Genomic DNA, 26,102 nt, shown 5'->3' on the forward strand with positions numbered 1-26,102 from the left:
GTTTCTTCCCTGGCAGTGCAACGGAATCCTGTCTTCCTCCACGACGAGATCCTCTCTTCCCCCGGACGAAGCACCGACTGGTATCCGCTGGCAGGAACAACTGCCCCCGCTTGAGTGTTCTCACCACTTTAAGGTACCGTGTCCGCCAGGCCTCCCTTTCTAAAGATTGCTAAAAGGTAATAATAACCCCTTAACCTTCTGGACTGGGCTGGCCGCCTTGACCCTCTAACTGGTCCCTTTCTTTGGTCCAACTCCTTTTTGAACCATTACAAGACTCTTGAGCACTGCAACCGTGTGACCTTGGACACATTTCGTTTCGATCCTCTTAAAACGGATCCGGCCTACTGACTCTGAATTCACGGTGTTACTTTGCCTTCCCCTCTTGTTGTGTTTGTGAAAAAGTGTTGGGATCTGTTTCAATTTATTCTCTGCTTTTCTCTCCCTTTTTAAAACGAATTATTAGAGTGCCATCTATGTTAAGCGCTCACCGCTGTCTGAAAATAAGTGGGGCTTTACTTAAGACTTGTCTAATATTCTTTTAAGGGAGTGTATATCTTTTAGTGACTGTGTTTTTGAATTACTTACTATTAGTGCCTGTGTTTTTCTAGAGGTGTTTTTTAAATAAATAATTATCTCTTTTACACCAAGCCCTGGTCAGTGTTTACTTGTTCTATTGTGGTCTCTTGACCTATTGTGAATACTCTGTATACTGCCTAACTCAGCCACAGCTACCAAGTGAATCTGTGTGGTACAGACTGCTACCAAGTGGGTTTACTGCCAAACACCTGTAGTCTTAAATCTTTTGCAGTGGTCCCAGAGGGAACTGCACAGGTTTCTGCCTAACAGAACGGAATCACAGAGGGTACAGATAGGAGTGTCAGGCAAGTGGGAAAAGGGAAATATCAGACCGGGGGCGCATGGCAGAGTTGGGTAACTTTAAGGAATGTCAGTAATCAAGGGAAGAAGGTTTTTGATAAGCTTTCAAAGAGCTGGTACCACAATAACCAAGCGATGTTCTGCCATTACTACCTGCTTAGGAATTTAAGATGGCGGTTGTTACCTGGAAGAACCCAAACCTCCTATGTCTAATTATTCCAAGATGGAGGAAAGGGGTTATAGAGTAACTCTCCATTGCTTCCAATCAGTTAGGAGTGTTTTCTAGCTCCTAATTTCCATTTCTCGTAGATCATCCAGGATTTCCTCGCTCTCCTTTTGCATATACCTGGCATTGGTGTTGGAGTATCCAAGATGTGATCACAAGGGAATGGAAGGTCGCAGGGAAGTCTTGCATGCCTAGGGGTTGGTCCAAACTCTTATCGCTTCAGAGGTTAAGTCAAACATTCCCAGAGATTTTTCCTGCCCCCGTTCCACTGGGAACCTTTGTGACTACAGATGATGTAGCTCCATCAGATCCTGTGGACAAGAGTGTGCAATCTGAAGAGGGAACATGTGCCTTCCAATTTCACACTGAGAACAGGCACGTATTCCACCTATGTCACCCTATGTCACCCAGTCTCCTCCAAAGACTTCCAGGCCCTTGTACTTGCTCAAAGGGAGGGCAGGGACTGCAAGAAAAGACTATTAGAGCTCATTGAGAAGGAGATCATGCTGGTTTCCATCTTCTGCAGCATGATGGCCATTACATTGGGGGATGCCTCAGTGGTGGTGTTCAGAATACAGTACTGGGTTACACTTTGGAACCGAGAGTCATCTCAAAATATCATCTTGATGGGTCTGCCCTTTCTGGGTCAGAACATTTTGGAACTCGGATCCAAGTAAGGTCCACACTTTAAACAATAAAATAAATGATTAAGGCTGTCCTTGCCCAGCTTGTACCCTCAAAATCTAAACTTCTTACAGGCACCAGTACAGGCAATCCTTTGAGGCTCCATGCCTTTTCCGTTCTGTAGAAGAGGCTACAAGTCTAACCCCTCTCTAGTCTAGTCAGTGTTCTGACTCCTCGAGACAGGGCCTCCATGTCTCTCCTTTAAGGGGTGGATCGCCTCCATTGCTTCAACGAGACCTGAAAGAGAAAATCAAATACGCTTGGGTCTAGGACACTGTGTAGAATTCCCCCCCACCACACCCCCGCCTCCTCAGGTGAGGTTGTCACTGCATGGCCCAGAGACCACAAAAGATGGCTCTTTGGGAGGTGGTCCTGCTATTCCTCAAAGGTCAATTTGTCCATGCCGCAGAGCAGAGCAGAGTGGCGAGAGTGGTATAGCCTATTGTGATGAATCGTGCTGACTCCTCACAAAGACCCAACATAAAGTCTCTTCCAGATGGCCAGGGGAAGGCAGCTGCTACCTGCCGATCACCTGGGAGGAGAAGGTCCCCAAGGGAGCAGGAGGATTCTGTTAGGAGAGATGTATTTGTTCTCAGAGGAGGAAGAATCAGTGGTGCCGGAATATGTAATGGCTTGTTGTCGGAAGAAGCTTTTCTTTCCTAAAGCGAATTATCCTGATGGTGGTGAAAACTGTTAGAACCAGTCATCTATTAGGAATAATAATCCCCCCTTCTAGAAGCATTCACATTTGTAGAGGTGAAGGCGCTGATGATCAGCAGGAGGAGGTTAAAAGTGAATTACTAAATATTGACATTTTAGATTCTGAATATTACATTTTCTGTTAAACAAAACCCTTCATTAGATCCTTATTATAATCCTTTAGAAAAGGTAATTAAGGATCAAAATTAATTTTGTAATCCCATTAACAGAAGTGAGTTGAACATCGGGGACTTCAAGTCCCACAATGCCCAAAGTACTGGAACGAAGAAGAGGGATGTAGAGGCACTTATTTGCACGTCATTAATAGGGTTAATGACCCACAGCTGAGGGAGACTGGGAGGCATAAAAGGCCCCCTCAGGTGCAGGCCATAGAGATCAGCAGCACTCCACTCCGCCTCACGCTGCTGCTCTCTATGGCCTGCAGCTCTCCCTATTGCTCTCTTTCCCCCCCCCCCCCTGCACCCCAAGTTCTTTCATCTTTATATTGTTCATGTTGAATAAAATGGTAAGCATAATATACTAAACCCTTCCTTGTTGGAGTGTTGCCTCTTGCGGGACCCTGATTTGGTTGCACAACACAAAGTCCTCTTATGATGCTGAACTAGTAGTCTAGTCACCCTTTTCTTGGCAGACCTTTTGAGGCTGTCTGGTTAACTTCCAGGACAATCTGACATTACATGATTCAGTGCTTTTTATGTCCAGTGTCCATCCATACCCACTCTTCTATTAAGTAGTCTTTGTCATTATTCATGTTAATGTATTGCTTATTTCATTAAACCAATAGAACGCGTTTCCTTTATAGTCCATACATTTGGTGAACTGAGAATGCAGGAGCTACTAATCTTAATTTGTGAGACAGAATCTTTGTTCCACTAAAAGAACCAGACTCTGTTCTTGTACCAATCCATCATAAAACAAAAGCTCTTGCTAATGTTTAGAAATGTAAAAGGACACAATTTGAGATGAGCTAAAGTCTTAGGAGGAGAATAGAGCACCCAAATGTCCCTTGAAGTAGAGCTTGTTGTGCCGCCAATTCGCATTCCTCGCTTGCACACTGTGGAATCGGATCACTAAGCAGTTGCTCACTGGTGGGGCCCCAGGCATCACTCAGTTGCGCACATGACTGCAAAACAGCCCCCACACAACTATACTTTGGCGAGCACAGCCCAAAAAAGTTAGAGGGAACATTGCCCCAGAGTTGGAACTGTTTGCCTGCAGCCTGGATTTTCTTCTCCCAAACTTAATGTCAAGGTACCGATATTCCTTAATGACCAGCATGGGCACCCTCTTGCCCCTTGGCCGTCAGCCTCCCTCTTTGCTTTTCCCCGGTTTCCTTTTATCCAGAGGGTTTGCTCCGAATAGGGAGGGAACTGGCTTGTGTGATTCTAATGGCTCCCTCTGGCAGAGCGGCACCCTCCTATTTTTCCATTTGAGTCCCAGGCCCTCCAAGGTCCGGTCTAGCTGCCATTCTGCATTGTCTCCAGTTGTCAGGTTGGTTGCTGAAAGGTTAGGGTTGGAGAGGGAAGGTCTCTCTGAAGGTCTGGCACTGGCTATTCAAGGGTTCAGGTGGCCATCCACCCTTAAGCAGGGTTCAGAATTGTTGGGAGCCTCCTGCTTCTAGCTTGAAACGAACTGTGGCCAGAAGCTACTTTTGGCTCCTTGGGCCAACTGGTGCCTGCATATGTTAGGTCAACTTTTAGTATTTTATAATGTGATTTAAAGAACAATTAGGACATATCTAGTATCTGTTAAAACATAATGGATCACACATAATGGGCAAAAAGTTAAAGGGTGTATCTCCTGTGGAGGTTAGATTTGTGGTGCGCTGGGTACTTGCTTCAGGTTCCCCAGCTGCAGCTCCAACCTACTAGGTGATTTCTGGCACCTAGGAGCTGGTCTTATCTCCTGCTACCTGACTCCTAATTTAGAACCCTGCTAAAGGCCTATGCTAGGCATTGGTGGTCATTTCTCACTTGGTGCTTTAGGATTCATCTTCACACCCCTCCACCCCCCACACCCCATTACTTGCTAACCAGTCAAGATGTTGGAGCGCATCCAGAAAGAGCCTGTCCCTTCACCCTGAGAGCTCACCTTGGGGCAATAAGTGCATTTATTTTTGGCTTATTACGCACATTGAAGAGTTAGCATGCCATTTCCTTAGGGGCACCCCAGGGTTCGGGCTCCCTTCCCCACTTAGGATGTTTCTCTGGTCTTGAAGGCTTTGTCTTCTCCTTTCAAGCCCTTGGGGGACCTACCTCGCCTTGTGTCTTACTAATGTTTCTTTCTGGTAGCCATGGCTTCTGCCCACAGGCTGGGCAATCTGACTTGATTTTTTTTTACTTGTACAGCTTATATCACGTGGAACAATGCAGAGTGTTTCTAGGCACAGATGATAAAAGTAGCTGAACAGGGTGCTGAAACACATCAGAGGTGTTCTTCAAAAAGGTATGTTTTAATACTTTAAGAAAAGATATTGAGAGAATTGATTTTTCAGTTGGCAACCTTTTCGAGGTTTGCAGGCCTATAGAGGAGAAACCTTTCTCCCCAGGAGACGGACCTTGATGGTGGAACCACAAAGGGATCCTGTCCCAGAGATTGAAGTGACCGATTTTGATGATGGACTGCTATCTTTGAAGAAATATAGGTGGGACCCAGGCCATGAATGCATTTAAAAACCATGCAGAGGGTCTTAAACAGTACTCTTTGATGCACTGGGAGCCAGTGGAGACTCCTGCGAAACTGGGAAACAGACGATTTCCTGAGCAAAGAAAAAAGAGTCTGCAAAATTCCTGGGCAAATTGTAGTCTGTATTTGTTTTTTTTAATGCCATATACAGGGCTTTGCAATAATCTAACTTCGCGTTACTTAGTGCTCCAACTACCGCTTGACAGTCACTCTGCAATAAGAGGTAGCAGAGGCTTCAACAATTAAGTTGAAAGTAGACCGATTTAACAGTTTGACCTGCAGTTTGCAGTTCAGATTTGACTGCCAAATGCAGCCAAGGTTCTTTACCTTGAGTGCGAACTTTGTTGGCACTTCAAAAAGTGTTGGGCGTGAAACGGCTTGCATACTGTTAGCAAGTTTCTTCTTTGAGCCGAATACAATAACTTCTGTTCTTGAAGGATTTAACTGAAGTTTTTTTCCAGCATCCAATTGTTTTATTTTGCCTTCACAAGATCACGACCAGTGTCAATTAATTACACTGGTTGTTTTAGCCAGACGTAGATTTGTGTGTCATCAGCATAGGAATGATATTGCAGATCAAATTGAGAGAAAATAAATGCTTAACAACGGACGCATATAAACGTTAAATAATAGTGGGGACAAAGAAGAACCCTGGGGCACACCACAATGGGCTGGTAAGGAGTCAGACGAGTGCGAACCCAGCTTAACTTGCTGGTATTGATCAGTTAAGGAGGTTAACCATTTCAGGGAGTCACCAGACACTGAAGCCACCGAAGAGCGTCTGGAAATAAGGATGTCAAAGTCGACCGTGTCGAAGGCTAACAGGTTGAGCATGACCAGCATGCTAATGTCGAGCATGATCAGCATGCTAATGTCATGCTCGAGTCGGCCCTCAAAATATTGTCCCAGACAGAAATGAGCGATATCTCAGTACTGTCTTGGCCTGAATTCTGATTGGTACACATCCAGAAAATCGTACTTTTCTAAGACGCTCTTTGCATTGTTAGAATTTTATCGAATCTTTGCAGGCCATAAAAGACCTGCAATTAGCCGGTAATTTCAGAGCGCTTTATGGTCTAACTTTTTTTATTTTTTATGGTGGCCTGAGGTAGGATTTATTTGGGTCTACTGGCACAGATCCCTGGGCTAGTGAGGCGTTTACCACAGATAGAATAGTCCCACTCATTGCTGACATGTGTTGTCTGGGCAGGTATGCTGGGATAGGGTTGTAGCTGAAATTGGTCCACTTGAGTTTACCAATAAGATCAGAAACTGTCTCTAGATTAACAGGAGAGAATGCAAACCGAGGCAAGAGTTGATTCTGCTACGGATGGTATCTCCATGTTTGGTGTGGTGGCCTGTTGGTCAACTGGCTGGGAGTCCATTTTTGTCCGGATGAAATTAATTTTATCCAGAAAAAAAGCATTGAATTAATTTGCCAGATTAGTGACATAGGCAGAGTGGGGATAGCAATTTTGGGAGAGACAAAGTTTCTTATGGTCGCAAATAATGTTTTGGGTCCATTTTCAGGAAGGTCGGCATGCTGGCTGATATTTCTTTTTTATATGCTTTCAGTGCATAGGAGCTTTTCATTTCCTCTGAGACTAACCTTGGGTACATTCCTGAAAATTGTTTGCTTCAACAGTCTCCTTTTCAGGGCCACCGTCATCGATCACTTTCATCGTCATGAGGATCTAGTCCTCCCAACTCTGAGTTCCCTGGAAGCTCTGATTATCCTTTTGCCCACCCCTTGGATGTTGGGTGTCTGGTGCGATTGTTCCTGGATCGGACGGTGGGTACTTGACAGTTTGAGAAACTGTTTATCACCTTTTGTCAGGGGCAAGTTGGGTTGAAGCTTTCAACTGTTTAGCATGGCTTATGAAGCACCTGGACTGTTTCCACCATGGTGGAAGTTCAGGGTTGTATCATCTGTCGGAGAAACTAAGCTCATACATCAATTTCTGTGGTTGACAGACAGCTTTATTGTTCTCTTGCAAGACCCACAGCAACCTACGTCTATCAGGAACTGACTGCACTAACCTACTCCACCTTTCATACCCTTCACCTTTTATAGGTCATTGGTCACCTGACCGAATCAGAACCTAGGAACACTTCAAAACCGTCACTAGGCTTTTCAGTAGGAGCATCTCGTGTACTGCCAACACAATAACTCCTTTGATTCGTATTTAGTCCCTTCTCGATAGTAACTTTGTTCACCGGGTCACAAGACAACTGTCGAGGGCTTACTGGTGAAGGCCGTAGCCACCCCTCCCATTGATACCAAGGAATTATGAGTAGCAGGATTCAAATTCTACATGTGTGCAACTATATGATAATTAATTTTTAATGTTTGAATGCAACATACAATCCACTAGAAAGACCTGCTGTGATTTATAATGTATACTTTTAATGATCTAATTGTGTGGAAAGTCGCACGCATTTCATGAAAACGAATTCAGTTACATTTTTATTTGTAAATTGCTCAATCATCGTAAATCTTCAGTCCGTTCAATCGAAGCTTGTTTTTAAAAGGTTGAGTCCTCATGAATCTTCAGTTCCACTACAGAATCTTGAATACTTGATCCTTATTGTAAATCCTTAATTTTTAATCCGCTTAAAGGAATGGTTCGGGCAGAAAATATTATTTCCCTATGGGTCGGCCATGTGGTTTTAACCATAAATCGATCGATCGTACAAACATTTCCTATGCACCTTGCCCGAGTTTTCGTCTCTTGAACACAAGCAAAATCAGAGAGCAGGGCGTGGCCATTTTGTGATAATCTAATCACTTTCCGCATCGCCCTGGGTGACCTGCGTTTGCAGCACTAAATCATATCCCCCGTCCCTGATCCTGACATGACTAGACGCGTACCGCCCATTTCACAATGCCAAAGCACGCCTTGTGTCAACATTCTCTGCGCCTCAGCTACTGACGTGTCGCCATGGAAACGGCAGGAAGCCTCTTTCCTGGACAAGTATAAACGGAGCGTTTCACAACACACAACAGCTCTGGTCCGCTACCTTCGTTGCTTGTAGCCCTTGTGAGCAGATACCAGTACCATCGCTATAATTTATTTTGGTTTTTTTGCCTCATTGTGAAAGCCTCAATCTTTATATCTCAATTCTTAATACCCATCCCATTGTGATGAAAACCTTGCTGTATAAGTAGTCCATTGTTCTTACCAGATATAACCAGTTTATGCCATCACATGGGCAGAAAAGCCAGTGAACCGTATTCCTACTAAACCTTAATACTTTGAAAGACTTCTGCAGTTTTGGTTGAATACGACCAATTTTATATGTATATAGATGTATATTTGGGGATGCGTGGGTTACAGGGGACTCCACTTAACAAAACAGTGTCAAATTCATAATGACCAAACTGACCAAAACTGCATGAACCAAGTGCAGACTTTAAGGCTATGAAAGCACTTGGAACCGTGCTAAACCTATCTTGAGCAGGTTTACCCTGAGTGGTACAAATAGCTACTATGACTGGCCCTCTTTTTGAGCGCCACGCATTTAAAAAGTCACTTTCCACGGTTCCGCTCATAATACGACTCCACTTTCTATGCGATCCTGAGAAGGAAGGAAATTGAAAACTGAGATATCGCTGAGTGGTAATGAAAGGGTTTGGGGCACTGCCTCTGTACACACACCCCTCTGACCCATTTGTTAACTCTAAATACCAGAATAGTTTACCAGAGGGTCCCTGTAGCCTTTACCAGACAGTACAGTTACCAGACAAAAACAGAGTGCCAGAAGATTGCTAGACCTTTATCAGTCCAGAACATATATAATAAAATCAATAGCATGCTAATTAACTTGTTTACCACGATTACAAGACCCACAATTGGAAATACATATTAGCATAACCCTGAAAGAAGTCTGTGACCTGTTTGCTCATTTTGAAAACTCTCGGCTCCCCCGATCAGCTATGTAGGCGTACAACCTGCAGTCAGCCTACAGATTACCCAACTCCTTACCACTCGGGGTGTTCAAGAGTAAGCGGTTCGCAAGTCATCTGTGCTCCCATGTTGTGCGACTCGGACCAGGATTGCCAGAGAAACCAAGCTCGCACATAGTTTTGTTTGACAAATCGTGGCAGTGTTATTATTTTCTTGCAAGACAAACACAGCAATTTACATCTTTTGAGAACTGACCAGACTAACCAAAGTTGACCTCGACACCTCACCTTTTTTAAGTCATTGCTCACGTAACCATCTCAACTGAAACACCAAAATCCTATCTAACACTTCATACCCATGGTCAGACCATGACGTCATCTCCTTTACTATCCCTAAGATCCTCCCCTTAGACGCTACCTCCACACAAGCGCCTGCCGCTCTTTCTAAAAACATACGTAACATCACAGCGGAGAATATGCTACCACTGATGCACCCCCATCAAGCAAATACATGCATAACTCCAGCAATGACCCATCTAGTATGGTAGAAATATTCAACCAAACCCTCCTAGCTGCCGTTGACAAAGTAGCACCAATGAGCATGCGTAAAGCAAGACCATTAGCCCACGTAAACTCTTGGTACACCCCTAACCTCAAAACACTGTGTAGCACAAAAAGAACATCCGAAACAAACTTGAAAAAATACCCTACGGATGCTAACAAAAAAAAACTTTACAGTCAACTCCAAAAACTACATACTTGCCATCCTCCAACCTAAAGTTTCTCATACAATGAGAGAAACTCTAAAGCCAACTCCGGCAACAAAGAGCTCTTCTCAATACTATAACTGGAATCACCAGTGCCAACACAATATAGCGATCTCAAAGACAGGCCCTGGTGTTAAAAGTCCTGCTTGATACAATTACTCTATTACAATAAAAAAAAAGCTGAACTTAACCCCTCGCCAAACCATTCATTCTCCTACACCCGCCCCCAGATCCCTAATATACAGTTTGAATTCACCCCTGTTTCAACCTCAGAAGTATGGAAAAATATCACAAGCCTCAAACCCTCTAGGTGCCAAGGTGACATTTGCCAAGCCTCCTTCATTAAAGACTGTGCGACTGAACTTACCCCCTTCATCACATCACAAATCAGTGCCTCATTTGAAACGAGGACTGCCCCTTCCAACCTCAAAGATGTGTGGGTCCTCCCATTGCTCAAGAAACCTACTTTAGATCTCAACATCTATACCAACTACTGCCCTATAACCGTACCTTTCCTTCTCAAAATATTGGACCGGGCAGCCTATCTGCAAATTCAAAACCACTTAGAAACCAACAACCTCCTAGGCCTTCGGCAATCTGGCTTCCGGCCAGGACATGGGACTGAATCTGCCCTTTTGGATCTGTAAATTCAAATGGACGAGATCAAAGGCAATGGCAATTTAGCACTTCTGCTCTTACTAGACCTGTCCGCAGCCTTTGATCTAGTTAACTACAATATTCTCTGCAAACATCTTGCTTCAACTGCCCACTTCTCAACCAAAGCTGTACACTGGATACAGTCCTTCCTTTCTGACAGAACTATGAGGGTATTTGCACCTACCGCAGTAGCACCGTTGCCCCAGTCTCTTGCGGAGTGCCACAAGGATTGTGTTTCCCATTCACTTTACAACATATTTACTAAACCTCTAGTCAACCACTTGGATGACTTGGGTGTCACCTACACTAACTACGCAGTTAACCAAATCCTCATACCCATCATGGGTACATATGACACAGACTTAAAACTACTCCACATAATCTACCAAACTATCCAGGCTTGGATGGCAATACATAGCCTATGCCTAAACGATGAAAAAACAGAGTTAGTACTCAAAGGCTCTCAAAACCGCCTGAACAAACTAGGTAACCTCTTTAAATCATTTGCTATTGACGGCATCACTAGTCATGTCTCCAAGGTAGTAAGAACCTTAGGTGTTTATCTCGACTCAGCTCTCACACTATCCAGACAAGTTGATGCTCCGGCCTCCACCGCAGGTTTCACCTCCAAGCTCATCAATGCCTGCAGACCTTTCTTGCCCTCTGACAGTTACATCACTCTAGCGAGAACCTTATCTTATCCAAACTAGAATATTGTAATGCACTGTACACAGTCACTTACAGCAGCAACCTAAAAAACCTTGAGGTGATTCAAAACAATGCCCTTAGAGCAGCCCTCAACATACCTAAAAACAATCGTATCACCACTGTGAGGCAGAACGCCCATTGGCTGCCAGTGCACAAATGAATCCTATTCAAAACCCTCGCCTTAATGCACAAGTGCCTATCCAACTCGGCTCCGAAGTATCTAGCTATCAAATTCCACAAGAAACAATCCAACAGACCCACGCGCTCCTCCCACGAGCACCTACTCCCCATACCCAGATGCAAATTACAGAAACCGGGCTGGTAGCAGCTTCCCAGTTGTAGCTGCCAAACTCTGGAACACCTTACCTCGGTATCTAAGAACTGAAATTTCCTTCTGGACCTTCCATAAAAAATCTGAAAATCTTGCTCTTAACACAAGCGTTGAACCTCATCCTCTCAACCCGACACAAAATCACCTACTCTACCTAATTGTATTCCCCCTCCCACCACCTGTGTGCCGCTCAAGTGCCTGCTCTCCCACAATTGTACCTACTTATTGTTGCCATGATGCATTTGCCTGTAACCTAACTACTGTGACTACCCCACTATACATTCTTGTACAAATCTATTCCTGTTATTATGTGTCTGTAACCTAACCACTGTGAAAACTCTACTGTACATGTAAAGCAAACCTGCGCCTAGATGCCCCAGGACTTGGTGCGTGATACAAATGTAAAAAATAAATAAATAAATAAACCAAATTGAAACCCGGGAACATTGTTGAAAACTTCAGTAGGCCTTGCAGAAGGAGCATCCCTGCCCAGCCAACACAATACAAGACGTATACTAGCTTAAATTATTTTTGATCATTAGCACCCAATGTTATAGAATGGCAGGCAGATTGTCTGACCAAGGCTACCCTTCCTCACTTACCTGACGGATTAATGGAATCTCTTGAGGTCCCAACTCTACATGTGGAGGTTGAATGGGCCATAAAAACCCATAAGAATAGAACAGCTGACCCTGATGAATGTTTTATATTTTATGAAACGTTTCAACATATTTTAGTTCCCCACATGAGAAACATTTTCAATTTTGTTTTTGGTCACGGGTAGCATAACCCACTCGATGGAAGATTTGGTAACTGTATTAATACCTAAGACAGGGAAAGATCATAAGGACTGTGAATCCTGCAGGCCAATCACTATCATGAATAATGAGGTGAATGTTTACTCCAAGATTCTCAACCAGAGGTTGATTGGAATATTAAAGGTTGTGATTGATCTAGACCAAACAGGGTTCATAGCTGATAGAAATACACAAGATAATGTAAAGAGGGTACTGAACATTATATAAATTGCCAACAATAACATTGAAATGGAGGTCATATCCTTCGATGCGCATAAAACGTTTAATGTAGATTGGGGTTGCATTAAGTTGGTGATGGGCCACTATGGGCTTGGACCTTATTTCAGTAAAAGATTATTAGCGAACTATCAATCCCCCACTACTGTAATTTAGGGTAAATGGGGTTTTAAGGGGAACGATATGGGGCTATCCCCCAACCTAACACAATGCCCTTATGACACCAAATGAAGGGGTCAGTATTTTGCCCGGCAATGGAAGACTTTCCTAATGGAGGGCAGCGGCTGCTGCTTGTGGACTGCTCTCCATTAGTAAAGTCTTTAGTCCTGGCGGCCGGTAAAATAACATGCCAGTCTGCTCTTGACCCGCAGGCCGTATGCTGTGTACTGTGCTCTTTGTAGACGATGTAATGCTTATGATAAGAGTTTGGGGACATCCTTAGGGGGTTTGTGGGGAGTGTGATGGAGGAAATCGGGGATTTTGGTCACGTATCTGGCTTCTCTGTACATTTTGCTCAATCTAGTGCCCTCTGTGCTTCTATTTCAGGACATCCACAATGGGAATTGGGTATACTTCGCCTCTTCCGCCGATGGGTTAGGTCACCTATAAGTTACATTGCGGTGCGGGGGTGGCGCGTATGAATCCTGAGTAATATTACACAGGTCTATTGTTGGAATTTCCCTCGTCTATGTAAGGACCTGGGTAATGACCTAGATCAATGTCTTGGGAGGATAGCTCTGGGGCAAAGTGCTCACATTGGAAGCAAGACGACACGGAGCAACATAGGTTTGATCCCCGGGTCCGTGCTTAGAAACCTCTGGGTATTAAGCGTGCTATAAATAACCTATCATATCAAAAAATTAATTTAATCCCTAGATTAATATATCTTTGCTTGAATCTCCCGGTCTGGGTCCCTGACAATGAGTGGAAGATGCTCCAGGGAAAGACCATGACATTCGTTTGAGGGAGAAAGAAGGCCCCTATATCAAGGAAGGTGATGCTGAGAAGTGGGGTTCTGGAGGACCTGAATGTTCAGATACAATGTGGCAGCACATATATGACACGTTCGGTTGGAATGGGCTAGAAGAGGCGCTCAAATGGAAGCAGATTGAAGAAGCTTAGTCTTCATTCACCCTTTCCCATCTTCCCTATGTACGCGTAACACCACATAAAGCTGATTTCCCAATATTGGGCTCAACCGCAAAAACTATTTACTACTGGAGAAGGGGTGCTAGGAGAATGGAAAATTTCAATATGCACAATTGAGGCATTGGCCCACTCATTCAAATGCTAGGGCTTGTGGTGGAAGGGAGGGGGCTTATGCCATTGGAATTGACATTTGGTTCAGAGTTGCATAAAGGAAAGGTCTCTACCCTATACAGATTACTAGACAAATGTGATGTGACCTCCCGAGAGGGATATTTGAAGAAATGGGACGAGGACTTGGTGGGTGGTATCGTATTTGGGTGTATACTCATGGGGGGGGTCTAGGTGTGTTGCTGATAAAGAATGCTTGGTGAAAGGATGTTCTAGGTAGTGCATGGCCACTGTGATGAATCCTTGCATGTCGTTACTTAGCCCCAAGGAGGACGGAGTCCCTTTCCATGAGGCCAGGGAGGTGAGGCCGCTACCTGATAGTTCCCCTGATGGCGGTACTCCGCTGGAGGATCTTGTGGGGAGAGACTCTTTCCCCCCACCTCCCTAATCCCTGCACCGCCTCTTGGAGATGAGGACGAACATCCAAGGGAGACGCAGTATACGAACCCTCACCCATCACCCTATACACCTCCCTACCTTGTAAATCCCAGTGCTATTTCAAATCCGCCCATGTGGTTATGTAGATCTAGAAACTTGAATCCTACTGAGACAAGGAAGAACATTCACTATTTATTAGAAGTACTGGGAGGAGGCACAGAGGAATAACTATCGAAGGGCCAAAAACACTGAAAAGGGACTTGGTATATTTTGCTAACCAATCAATATAAAAATAGATGACGGACTCCATGAAGGGAGCCAGCCAACTAGCCGGAGAGGCAGTCCGGTCCAGGAAGTTCAACATGTGAACGTCCAGGAAGCCATGAGCAACCCGCTCCCCAAGCCGGAAGGCTGAAAGGGGAGACCCTTATCCCGGTGGTGTGGAGCCACTCCGAAGCAGAGCTGGGGTCAGAAAGATGGCAGCGTGACCCGAAGCAGGTGGACAGGTGTCCAGAGAACAACGCTGTGGCCGCCAGCCGAATCCTGCCGCAGAGCTGCGCAGGATCACCAAAAGCAGAGAAGAGGAGCACAAACGAAGACCTGCTGCCCTGCAGAGATCTGGTGAAGAACGCCCAAGAAACAGGTAATGGGAGAGGAAGAAAGTCTGGATGGGGGACTGTGTGTGAAAGCCAAAGAACTGCATCAGGAATCCTCTTCCTCGGCACAGTGGTTGGTCACAAAGCACTCCCAAAGTAAATGGTGAAAGAGAGCACAGTGAAAGTTGTTTTCTTTGTGGTATTACCTGGCAGGAGAGTGAACCAGGTCTCTATGAATTGTTTTTGGTAGAAGTACGGATCTGGGACCCAAACCTACAAGAAAAGGTTACAAACCCCTTTTCGTGTTGTAGTACTTGGCAGGAGAGTACACCAAATACAACTGGAGAAAGAAGAGAGACCAAGGTAAGAGACACTTATCACAATTGGGTCTTTTTTCTTTTTTTTTTTTTTTAAAGTGCAAAAAATATTTATTGTCCATTGGTTAACGTACCAGAATTAAAGATGAATTATTGCCATGAACTGAACAAGTTTAAAATACCAATAAAAAGGAGTAAAAAATGCAAAATCGTCCGGTTCCTTCCTAGATAATGCTACGGGCCTGTCATGTGCGCGGGAGCCGCATGAAAATCTGTTCTGTTATCAAACGACTGTATGGTAACCAAATGTGCTACTCGGCAGTCATGTTATGCTGTCCTGTTGCAGCGTGAAAAAGTGTTACTCACATTGATACTATCATATTATAGGGTGCCGATAGCCACTCTATAGTTTTTTTTATTTTTTATTATTATTATTTATTTATTGCTTTTCGTCAACAATACAACCAACAGGGCCTTAACCCGGCCCCATACAACACCCTTATAACTCCCTCCCTCCCTCCCACCCTCCCAACTATCGTCCTCCCACCACGTTGCTAAGCTCGGGGCCTGAGGGCGTTTCCAATACATAGCGATGCGTCTTTTTGCTAGTATATACATTAGGTCCTTTAGCCTGTTCAGCGGCTTATTCTTTCTGTTCCTGGGGTATCTTCCCAGGATGCATGCTGTAGGCGTGTGCACCTCCAGGGTGATGTCGGCCTCGGCCACTTTGGTTTTGATTTGTGACCAAAAGGTTTGTATTGCGGGACACCCCCAGAACATATGGGTCATGCCTGCCTGGGGTTCGTTGAGCACTTGCGGCATCCTGTGGTGTTGGCTCCGCTGAATTTAGAGATGATTTCTGGGGTGAGGTATGCTCTGTTCATAATGTAGAATTGTATAAGCTGAAACCTGCCGTTTCTAGATACTTTTTTGTGGTATTGTGTGATGGTTTCCCACTCAGCATCTGCAAATTGCCGTCCAAGTTCTGTTTCCCACTTCGCCTTGCACTTGAGGCTGTGCTGGGTAGCTCTGTCAAGCAATGTTTCGTAGACCCTAGAGGTCTTGTGGCCCCCTTCCGCTGCCGCCAGCAGGCTCTCGATCCTTTTGTGTCCGGTGGCTAGGTTTTCCATTGATGGCCAGCGGGCAGCTAATCTTTTCACTACAGCGTTGTGTAGTAGGAACTGTCCCGTGTGTATTCCTGAGGCCTCCTGTAGCTCAGCGAAGGTCAAGATACCAGGTCCCCCAGGGTGGCAACGCCGCATGGTTCCCATGTGTCCCTTATTATTATTTGACTCCCCGGTCTGTTTGCCATGATTGCGACTATCGGGGATCTGTGGGGAGTAGGGGTCTGTTAAGTCAATAGCCTTGCAGGCTCTTTTCCAAATCTGGGTTCCGAGTTGGACCAAATGTGGATATTGGTGTTTTTGGCATGGCGTGGCCCACTGCAGATCTCTTAGTAGCATTTGGGTGATTCCTGGCTGCAGCAGGCGGGTGTCTGTAGAAGTGTCGTCCGCCATCCACTGGATCACATGTTTCAGCTGTCCAGCCAAATAGTAAAGTTCAAAATTGGGGATCTTTAGGCCGCCTTTGTCATAGGGTCTTTGTATAGTATCCAGGGCAACTTTGTGCCTCCCTTCTTGCCACAGGAATTTCCTGCAGAGCTTATGTGTGTCGTTAAAAAATTGATGTGGTATATTGTATGGCACGTTGGTGAAATAGTAGAGCAGCCTGGGTAATGCTACCATTTTGAGCAGTCCCACTCTGCCAGCCACCGAAAGTGGTAGTCTGTCCCAAAAGTCCATCAATTTCACTAGGCCTTCCTTTGCCCTGACTGTATTAAGAGCGTGCTCCGTCGTGGGGTCTCGATGGATCATGATGCCCAGATATTTAAAGGAGGTGGGTTCCCATTTTAAGGCTAGTGTGGGGAGCTAGTCAGCCTCAAGTCCTCTCAGGGCCGCCAGGGGGAGCAGGCAGGATTTACTATGGTTGATTTGGATCCCAGTGACTCTGTGAAACCCTTCTAAAGTCTCCAATATGTAAGGCAGTATGTGTTCGGGGTTCTTCAGGTAAAGGAGCATGTCATATGCATACATAGAGAGTAAATGGGTTGCCCCGTCTATCGCAATGCCCCCGTCTCAATATTCCTGTCTAAGATATGCTGCAACAGGTTCGATGGCAATAATGTACAGCATGGGGGATAGGGGGCATCCTTGCCTAGTGCCCCGGGATAGCCTCCATTTGTCCGAAAAGGTGGTGTTGGTACGTACTGTAGCCGCAGGATTGGTGTAGATGAGTGTGACCCATTTGATAAAGCTAGGCCCCATTCCCATTTTGGACAAGGTAGCTAGAAGCCATTTCCAGCGAACCGAGTCAAATGCTTTGGAGGCGTCTAGGGACGCCACTGCGCATTTCTCCCATCTACCTTGGGTGCTGTAAATGACGGGGTGCAGTTTACGTAAATTGTCAATGATAGATCTGCCCGGCACATACCCCGTTTGGTCTTGGTGGATTAGGGTTGGGATGGCCCTGCGCAGCCTCATAGCCAGTATTGCCGTCAGAATCTTGCTATCCGCCTTTAGTAGGGACAGGGGTCTATATGAGCCACATTCTGTGATATCTTTGTTGGGCTTCAGCAACGGGATGATGGTTTCTTCCCTCGTGGTATCCGAGAGGTGGCCTAAATCGTATGCCTCATTAAACACCTGGGACAATAACGGGGCCAGTGTGTCCTTGTAGGTCTTGTAGAACTCTCCTGGGAGTCCATCTGGTCCCGGTGCCTTACCGGAGGGTAGCGATCTAATGACGGCCGCCACCTCCTCGGGGGTGATTGGGCCTTCTAGGGACTCTATTTGTTCCTCGAGGTGTGGTAGCCTAACACGTCCTAACTCCATGTCAGTGGGCGGTGAGGAATCGGTGTAGAGGGCTTGATAGTACTTTGCAAAAGTGCGGTTTATTTCTGCTTGTGAGTGTATGTCTAGGCCGTCTGCATCGCATAGCAACTTCCCGGGTTTGTCACCTAGGGCATGGCTTCTTTCAATGTGTTTGGCGTAGCTAAGTTTCCCGAGCGCCTCCCAGTGTTGCAGGCAGGCCTGCTTTAGTTCGACCGTTCAATTGGGTCTTTGTTTGCGAAGAAAGGCCATGGGAGTGGAGTCATGTCCATTGGCGTTGTGAACTGTGAAATGGAGCTTAAAAAGGCCAGGGGAAGGGAGGCATTCACTCTGGTGTTGCGAACTGGAAAAACAAAACTGACCAGGAGAAGGGAGTCATTCTCCTGGCAAACCATCCTGCAAGGAGCATCAAAGCAGGAACCCTAGGGAAGGAAGTCATTCTCCCTGGGATAGAAAGTCTTAAACTTAGTAAGTGTTGAAAGATCTGCATCCTTTTTGTTTGTGAAGTGCTGAAATTGGGGGTGAGGGGGCATTCCCTCTGCTGAAGAACTTTCAGTCACAACTGTGCCACCTAGTCCAGGATGAGGTAGTCATTCTCCTGGACCAATAATTCTGGTACAACCATTTAGTTTAGTTACAAGTGTAAGGGTCAAAGATGGGGACTTTTGACACAGGACTGTGGACTCTTAAGTTGATAAGACATCCTTACAGATTAATACTTTAGTTGAGGCAGGGACACTCCTCATAGATATAGGGAAAAGGAGGTTTTCTCTTTCATTTTCATTGTAAATAAAACTCTTTAGCAAACACTGTGACATGTCAGTCTCCTGCTTCTGCACCCTTACACTAATTTCATTGGATTTATAGAGCACCTTTTGTCAAAGGCGCTGAACAAAATATATTTAAAAAAATATAATCATGATCAAATGTAGATGTAGGTAAAAACAGAAGAGGGGAAAGCCAGAGGATTAAGTAAGAGAAGATAAAAGTTGAGTTTTGAGGTTTGATTGGAAGATAGAGTGATGAGGCGGAACAAAGTGTGAGGGGAAGGGAGTTCAAATGTTTGGGAACCAAGAGAGCAAAAGAACAAACCAGAAGAAGCACACAGAGGATTGGGAACAGTTAAAATAAATACAATCTGTGATCTTCAAGGCCGAGATGGGACGTAAAACGAGAGTAAGGCAGAGAGATAAGGGCAGGTGAGGGCAGACCATGGTGTAATGCTCACCTGACTCCCACGGAGACGCTGGCCTGGTTCGCGCTGCTGTGTCCTCTTCAAAGGTGATGCGCAGGGTTTGGAAGACGGACTGGACCGGGCCCCCAAATCTGGCTTGTCTGGCTCGCAGAAGTATGCTTCTGTAGGCGAAAATAGGGGATTAACTGTCTGTGGGGTAATGCAATCAGCCTCCCACTTTCCCCTCTCACCCTCCTCGAAACCCTTCTGTGATTCCTCGTGGCGTCTCACCTTAGGGTCTGGAAGGACGAGCTCTCCATCCTGCTTCTGATGCAGGGGCGCGTTTGTATCCAGTCACTTCACTGGATTTTCGGATTGGTGAGAAACAAACTTGCTTGGCTTCCAGGTAAGTTTTTTTGATAAGAGGTTCCCCTTGTGTCCATGCATTAATGTACTAATGCTAGTGTCTTTTTCCCCATAGGGGTCGGGGTACGGAATGCCGGGAAACAGGCACCGACCCGAGATGAGAGGTGAAATCCTTGTAGAAATCAGATAAGTCTTTAATGAGCGTTTTTTGGTAATGTCTTTTCATTCGCTCATTAACGCTGATGTCTCTTTTTCCCCTTAGGGGCCGGGGTCCGGAAATGCCAGGATGCGGCGCGGACCCGAAATGAAGAGGGAATGAATCAACAGGTAAGTCTTAACATGGAGAATTAGCTTTCCTTATTCCCTTCTCTCTCTCACCTTTTGTTCTGGTCTTTTTCTCCCTAGGCGCTGGGGCGTGACTGCGAATCCGGATGATCGCTGCTGAACATGGAGGCGCCCTGTAAAGGTGAGTGGAATGCGGCGCTGCAGCGATCGACGCAATGAGCTTTTAAAGAAGTCTTCCTTTTCAGGATTGTCGGCGAGATGTCTCTGGGATGCGGATTTAGCAGGTAAGGACTCTTCCTTCTTCTGTTCTCTTCTTCTCTTCCTTTGCAGGTGATCCAGGATGCTGGCATGCGTGGCAGAAGTCAGGATGCAAGAGCAGACACGGTGAGCGTCCAGCTGCTAGATGCAGAACAACGCGAAGCACGTGTGGCTGTTCGGTTGGGGTTTAAATAGCCTTGGAAGAAGTTCCAGGTATGTATCCTTCCCCGACCACGCCCGGATGGTAAATTGGTCCCACAGGTAAAGTAGTTCCTTTCAGGCCTCAAGGAGGCCGGGATCCTGCAGCATGGTCTGCATCAGGTAAGTGCACCCAAGCACTTCCATAATTAGCCTGGCGCCTATGGCGCCAGGACTGATGTCTTTTATGAGCCTGGCGCCATAGGTGCCAGGACACTGTCCAAAGGGCCCCTATATGGGGTTGCTGGGTCCTTCCTTGGGGACTGGATGTCCGCTTTCGGGGACGCAGAGCTTGAACCGGCTCCCCGGGAGTGGGCATCATGACACATGGGTACATTTGAAAACAATTGAGAGAAAGTGGTAGAGAAGACAAGATTCAAAAGGGAGTAATGAAATGGAAAGTAGGGTGGGTGTAATAGGAGACAGAACGGATAAAGAAAAGGGGAGATGAATCGAGGAATTATAAACTGAGCTAAGAGGAAGAAGATGGAAGACAGGAAGACGAAGCAATAATCCATATGGGAAAAGACCAGAGAGAAAAAGGTTTCGCGGCATGAACAGGAGGATCAGGGCGAGCATGACGGATGTTGAAAGTGCGTAACGACAAGAGCGTGCAATAAAAGAAATGTGAAGAGAAAATTAGAGAAGGATCAAAGATAACGCCCAGGTTACTCGCATATGGTGAGAAAGAAAGCAAAGATGGAGGAAAAGAGACAGAGGGGGAAGACTTGGAGGAATAGTAGAAGCAGGAAAGAACAATCTCAGTTTTAGGAGGGTTGAGATGTAAAATATGAGTACATTCAGTTTTGAACAGCAGAGAACTTTTTAAAACGGTAGAGTGGAGAGCAGAATCAAAAGAAAACGAGATCTGAGTGTCATCGGCGTACAGATGAAAAGAAAATGGAAAGAGGAGCAGTATAAAGAGAGAAGAGGACCAATTACCAAACCTTGAGGGACACCATATAAAAGAGGGAGAGATGGAGAACAGTGCCCAGTCCAAGTTAGAGTAGGACTATTGGGACAGATGGGAACAGAATCAGTCAAGAACAGACCCTGAGGTATCCAAGGTACAAAGAGGAAATAAGAAGAGTGATCAACAGTGTCGAATGCTGCAGACCCGTCAAGAAGAAAAAGAATACAGAAGAGCTTGGAGTGACTTGCAGAGAGGAGAGAAGAGCAGTCCCTGTAGAATGAGTACTCAAGAGGATGGAGGAGAGATTGAAAATTCAGATAGCGGGTTACCTACGCATCGGCAGCCAGCTCAAGAATTTTAGAAAGAAAGAAACCGCAGACAAGAGGATAGAAAATGGCAGGCATAGATGAGTCGAGAGTGGGTTTTTTCCAGAATGGGGAGAATGAGTGCATGCTTAAAAGTGGTAGGAAAGCAAGAATTTGCAAAGGAGGAGTTAATAAGAGAGGTGAGATGAGGAATAAGATGGGGGATATACTTGAAGTGCTGAGGATCAGAAGAAGCAGTAGTGAGTACAAGCTAAAAGAGCAGAGGTGTCCGAGTCAGCAAGGGGAGAGAATGAAGAAAAAGAATGTAGAGGTAGGACAGGACAGAGGGAGGAGGATTGAGCAACGGAAGAAGTGAAAGCTGAACAGAGATTTGCTACTTTAGATGTGAAGTAGTTTAAGTTAGAGGAAGAGATGAAAAAGTAGATGGATCAGGCACTTTAGGAGACAGAACATTGTGAAGAAGCTGATGAGGGTGGTGAGATAAAGTGTGAGTTCCAAAGTAAAGCAGAGTCAAAGGATGAGTGTAAAGTTGAGAGCATGACTAGGTCAAAGGAGGAGCGATAATTTTTCCATTGCTATTCGGCTTTGTGCAAGCTGCGGCTAAGGGCAACCAGATCGGGAGAGCAAGGGCTGGGGAGTTTTAGGAGAAAAAGGGTGCAGAGGAAAAGTTGAGTCAAGCACAGATGGTGCAGAAAAGTAATGGCTGTATCTGGGAGAGGGAAGAGAAAAGTGGGATTGATGGAAGAGGAGTGCGAAGGAGATAGAAAAGCTAGAGAGTCAAATGAAGAAAGATTACGGTGAGTTAAAATAGTCGAAGAAGTAGGTAGATCAGAAGGGGAAACCAAGAAAGGAAGTAGCAGGTGATCGGAGGCATAAAAGGGTCCGAAAGACTGGAGAGGGAGGAGGAAGTGAGGACAAAATTAAAAAGTGAGGAACCGGGGGGAGGTAAGAAAATGCAAGTAAAAGCAGCAAAAGGAATGATGAATTAAAGGGGAGGTTGAAATCCCCAAGAAGAAAAAAGAACCAAAAAAGATGGGATAATTGAACATCAAGATGTTCAATAAAACCAACAAGTGGACCAGGAGGATGATGGACAACAGGAGAGACAGGACAGGATTAGAAAAGGACAAAAACAATATTCAAAGGAAGGAAAGCTTGGAAGGCTAGGAGGAGGTAAGAGTCTAGGAGGAATTATAGAGAATTCTCATGCCCCTACTACGCCTGTGTGGGTAAAATGATGGATCGAAGTGGAAGCAGAATGAAGGGAGTTTTCAGGGGGTGGGGGATCCATGTTTCAGTTGGACAGATGTAGGAAAGGCATGGTATCACAAGCAGAGACTGACGCAATGGGTACACTTTGTGAAACTTTTCCTCAAATGGTTGGGATTGGAAAAACTCCTATTCTGCCCTATAACTAAGATGGGAGTAGTCTCGACCATGAAATAATAAATAGCGCAGTCCTAGTGTAGTTTGTCAAATTCTAATGGCCTATGCTAACAAAAACCTAATGCCTGCCCTATCTCTTGTACAAAAAGCGTGAAAAGGACAAATGTTTACAAAAAGGAAAAATCAGTGTTAAAATGATAATGTGCTCTCCTCTGCATACCCGCAGAGTAAGGTGATCCTTTTATGCAGGATGACACACTTTGGCTCCGTTTTCAATATATATATATATATAGATTTATTTGTGCCGGGCTCAGACCTTTCACTACAGTTTTTTTTTTTTTTAGATCTCCCTCTGTCTGGCTCATATCTCCTACTATAAAGTTCAACGCAAGTTCCAAGGGGGGCTTCCCCAAGCTAATTTCACATTGAGTCTCCCTCTGTCGGGCTCGGACCCCTTTAAGAGTTTGAATGTGTAGTTTATTTGTCGGACCACTGCAGGACCACTTCGACTCAGTTCACTGTGTTACTTTCACTATTCCCTACTCTAGACATTTAGTCCTTTTACTTTTACTGTTCATTCCCTTTGTCGCTTTAAACAAAGTACCTTTCACAGAGACTTTTGAGTGGGTTACTTCCTTACACCGGAACACTCCGTTACTTAGTATTGCTGATTTCCCCACTGTTCTTTACATCCAAGTTCATTCACAGGTCTGCCTTTTTTTCGCATCTCATCCACACGCGTGCAGCCTTCACTTGTGATATGATGTTGCTACTTCATTCACTTTAACACACACTGGTCTCTAAGGTTGCTTGCCAACTCACTGGGCCTCATTACGAGTTTGGAGGAGCCATGCCGTCTTTAGCGGCATGGCTACCCCCAAACTCTGGTCCGGGTCCCGAAAAATGGGAATTACCGGGCCATTCCGACTTTTGTGGGCCCGGTAATTCCCATTTGCGGGACCCGGACCCGGTACGTCCCCATTCCCATTTGAGCCCCCATGGGGCTCAATGGGAATGGGGAGGATGCTAACAACGGTCCTGTTAATGACGGGAGCGTTGCTAGCATCCTGTTCTGCTTGTGGGTGCCGCTCTGCACATCTGGTCTGACCAGGCTTGCAGGGCGGCCCTGCGAGCAGAACTCGTAATGAGGCGGTGAGGCAACAACGGCGCCAGTAGCACTATCAGCACCGTTGTTGCCTTACCACCAGGGTCGTAATGAGGCCAACTGGCTTTGTGCGTTTCTTTTTTGTTTAACTTTTTCTGATTTTTCAAGTCAAGGTTAGTACCACAGGCTTAACTTCTCGCCAACTCTGCCGTTCACCCGCGAGGGTCGCTGGCATCCTTGAAACCCAATGCAATCTTCACTTGTGGGATATGGCCTTTTCGACGCGTCTTTCGCAGCTTGTCAGAGGCAACAACCTCCAATAGAGACGCCTTGGGGTTTTCAGCCGACTGCTCTCGTCCCTTGGTCTGTTGCTCTGCTCCAGTAGGTGTGCCTTTGTCCCAGAAATTCTGCTCGTTCTCTTGTTCCGCCTTGCTCAGTGTGTTTTTGGTTCCTGCCTTTTATTCGTGCGAGTGCGAATTGGTTTCAGGTGTATGCACTTAGGATTAAGTGCCTGACTTTGCCTGACCCGATTAGCAGGACATGGCCAGTATGATGTATGCAAGTCAATGGTCTCCTCAGTCATCCACTTCCTTTGCCCAGTGTTTGTGTAAAAAGGGGCAGGTGCGTTGGGATCTCAGAGCATCCTAGAACATAGGATGGGTTTGATTAACAAAATAAGGGTGAATACTGTGTCTTGCCATCAGCTATCTCATCCTCTCCAAACACCCCTCACCCAGGTGATCCTCCCACACTGGTCTGCTCCTAGGGTCTGCATCCAAAGGCGATGGCCGGTCCCTGGGTGGGGGGGGGGGGCAGAGGAGAGGAGAGGAAGAGATATTCCCCCCCCTCCCTCCCCCGGGGACTAGCGGGTGAGACACCCTCTGGTTTCTCACACAGAGAAAATAAAAGTTAGAGTGAAGAAATAAATCAAGAATAGAATGAGATTTGTTGCAAAGCATTCAGAAGACAAAAATGAAATTGGGGAGACTTTCAGAAGTAATGAAGGGACAGGACATGTTTTAGTTATCGCATGTGTGAGCATAGGATGATGGGGGGGGGGGAAAAGTGTTATCCTCTATGGAATAGGACAGGTCATGAAGACAGAGGAATATAAATAGATAGGTGGCTAGTCTGCACATGATCCGACGCGAGCAGGGGTAAACGGAAATAGTCAAAGCCTTTAAAAGGGTGCCCTTTTACTGGGACGCCCAGGGCTAAAGTTGCCCTAGAGGCCCTTCCTGATATGGTGGTCACGTGACCGCACCAAACTTCAAATTGCTGGAGAGCCTGAGGCGGTGGTGTAGTGGCCTCAGAGGAAGACGGTTCCAAAGATCCCAGACAGGATCACGGCAGAGGCAGCAGATGACAAAAATTTTATAAGATGAAATACTCTTTTACCCCTCCTCCCCACTTCACCCCCACAAACTGAGGAGGTTGTTTTGAGGTGGGATCTCTTCACTTACATGAGGGAAAAAGTAAAAAAATGAGGAAGGAGGTTCTGGCACTGGACTGAACCATCCAGTGGACCTACGGGTTATTCTTCGGGGAGATACCAGGGATGGGGGCCTTTCCTATGACCGAGTCAGTTGCTATTTTGAACAACCCGTTTGCTAACAGCGGCTAAAATCACGATTGCTCGTAATTGGAAAAAGCCGCCAGAAGGGCCCCTGATTCAGATTTGGTGGGTAAAAATGTGGGAAATGGTAGCGGTGGAGAAAATTATAGCCTTGACTATTGGCCTATAGGAGAAATACAGGAATATATGGTGGCTGTTTTTAGAATATGCAGAGGTGGTCACATGCTGGTTAGTAGGCCTCTTCTCTGTTGGTTCCTATTGTGAAGGGGGTGTGGGTCTTCTTGTGGTAAGCAGGATAGTGGGTCTATACTTTTGTCAGGGATGGGATAGGGTACAGAAGATCTCTATTATATCTGATATCTATTGTGATGTTGAAAATGCTGAAACTCTGTCCTTGCACTGGATCAAATAAAAAGATATGGTT

At 45.6% G+C, this 26,102-nt stretch overlaps 1 protein-coding gene across 2 annotated transcripts in view; it reads left to right on the forward strand.

Annotated features, from left to right (window-relative positions):
* RNASEH2C (ribonuclease H2 subunit C) overlaps window positions 1-26,102 on the forward strand; it is a 149,684-nt gene that overhangs the window by 48,715 nt on the left and 74,867 nt on the right. Inside the window, exon 2 of one of the 2 annotated variants that reach the window (XM_069644819.1) lies at window positions 4,855-4,951. The exons of the other annotated variant lie outside the window; for it this stretch is intronic. The gene's annotated coding sequence lies outside the window, so the exon portion shown is untranslated. The remainder of the gene's footprint in view (window positions 1-4,854; window positions 4,952-26,102) is intronic. 2 annotated transcript variants of the gene reach the window in all.

This window comes from Ambystoma mexicanum, chromosome 2p (genome assembly GCF_040938575.1).
Source record: "Ambystoma mexicanum isolate Mex_15411 chromosome 2p, UKY_AmexF1_1, whole genome shotgun sequence".
NCBI classification, from domain to species: Eukaryota; Metazoa; Chordata; class Amphibia; order Caudata; family Ambystomatidae; genus Ambystoma; species Ambystoma mexicanum.